At 33.8% G+C, this 1,908-nt stretch overlaps 1 non-coding gene across 1 annotated transcript; it reads right to left on the bottom strand.

The window, feature by feature from the left end:
* Positions 1-603: 603 nt before the first annotated feature.
* LOC118523982 (U6 spliceosomal RNA) lies at positions 604-703 on the bottom strand. Its single transcript, XR_004911371.1, has one exon. It is a non-coding gene; the product is annotated as a U6 spliceosomal RNA (small nuclear RNA).
* Positions 704-1,908: the final 1,205 nt, after the last annotated feature.

Raw genomic sequence — 1,908 nt, 5'->3', positions numbered from 1 at the left:
AGAAACTCTTCCCCCTCCCTTTTTTTACTTAACCCCTTTATTTATTGAAAAGATGAAGTTTTCATTTATTTCCTTGATTTTTATCAAAGTGCTATCAGAAAACTTTCCTATTAGATACAGCTTGGTGGTAACAAAAAATAGTGACTTATTAATGACCTTCAATATATAGGAGTTAAAATCCCATACTTTGTTATCAACTGGATAAAAAAAAGTAGAACTTAAATATTCTCACCATAAAAAAATGGTAATTATTTCACGTGACAGAGGTAATTATTTGACGTTAGCTAGCTGCTATAGTGGTAACCATTTTGCAATATGTAAGTGTATCAAATCAACATGTTGTACACCTTAAACTTATACCATGGTATATGTCATTTATATCTCAATAAAGCTGAAGGAAAAAATAGGGCAAAAAAGCATATGAAAACAGGTGTAGTAGATATGTGATTGATTCTATTTCACAGCAGATCATTTTTTTAAGACAATTAAGGTAATCTCATCACCCTTGCCAGAAATTGCTTCAGGCCCAAATTTTTTCTTTTTTTTTAAGGATACATGAAACCTGCTGAGGAATGTGGAAATGTGTTTCTTGTTCTTTTAAAAAAATATATGGAATGATTCACGAATTTGCATGTCATCCTTGCATAGGGGCCATACTAATCTCTGTATTTTTCCTATTTTACTATAGTGCTGCTAAAGTGTATCTTGTTCTTAAAAAACATGTATAAGAAAAGATAATCTCTCATCCTTATCTTCTCTGATATGTGAAAAGAAGCCATCTTCCTACCAGCTTAATGATGAAGACACCATTAAGGAAGACAGGAGAAAACAAAAAGGGAGAAAAATAAAACTTGAGTCTTTGATACCATCCTTGAATAGCTAAATCAACCAACACTAGAATCTATTCTAACTCTTATTGTAATGTGAAGTAACTTTACATACTGTTAAAGGTTATTGTCATCAAAGTTTGCTAATTCTTGTAGCCAAAAACATACTAACCAACCTATGAAGGGTTATGAGGAAGTATTAAACGATCTAGAGAAGAGAAGCCAAATGGGAACACCAAAGCTGTTTCCAAGAAGATGGCTTTAGTGCACGATTCTGTTATTCATAGAAGTCACAATGAGATGAATTTCAGCTTAATATAAAACTTGTCAGAGCTGTCTGAAAAGGCATATCTGCCCTAGGAAGTAGTAAATTCCTTCTCACCAGAGACTGGCCAACCACTTCATAGTTTTGCTGCAAATTAGAGAAATTAGACTATATACCTCATGAGTCATTCCAACACTAGGATTTCTTTGTTACTGTGAAAACTGAAAGAAAGATTTCTCAAGGGGATGCAAAGTCTAGTCCTAAAGCTTAACTACAAAACAATCTTCCTTTTGTTGTCTAATGTAGAGGAACTGCTCTCCTATTTTCAGTTCTCAAAACTAAGCATTTGTTGAATCTTTGCTGAGTTTCTAGACTGTGTTAGTAACTGAGACAATAAAAATATTACATAACTACTATATTAAAGAGTTTAATTCCTAACTGGGATATATTTTAACTCAATGAAAAATAAATGCTGCATATACATTGAGTGTCAAAGTTTAGGATAGAACTAATAAAGGGTTTGGTTATAACAACAAGTAGGAAAATTAACCAAACGCTGATCTTGAAAACATTTGCATAGGTGTTATATAATAGTGCCTTTAAAAATGGAGTCAAATGGATACAATGTCATTTTGAGTTAGCACTAATCATGCAATTGTCAATAATAGATCTCACTATATGGAAGTATTAAATAAAATGTTAGAACTAGGGGCGCCTGGGTGGCTCAATCATTAAGCGTCTCCCTTTGACTCAGGTGATGATCCCAGGGTCGTGGGATCAAGCCCTACATCCCGGGCTCCTGCTCAGCAGGAGGCC

The sequence above is a fragment of the Halichoerus grypus genome, chromosome 6 (genome assembly GCF_964656455.1).
Source record: "Halichoerus grypus chromosome 6, mHalGry1.hap1.1, whole genome shotgun sequence".
NCBI lineage: Eukaryota > Metazoa > Chordata > Mammalia > Carnivora > Phocidae > Halichoerus > Halichoerus grypus.
This window is presented reverse-complemented; position numbering and strand designations above follow the sequence as displayed.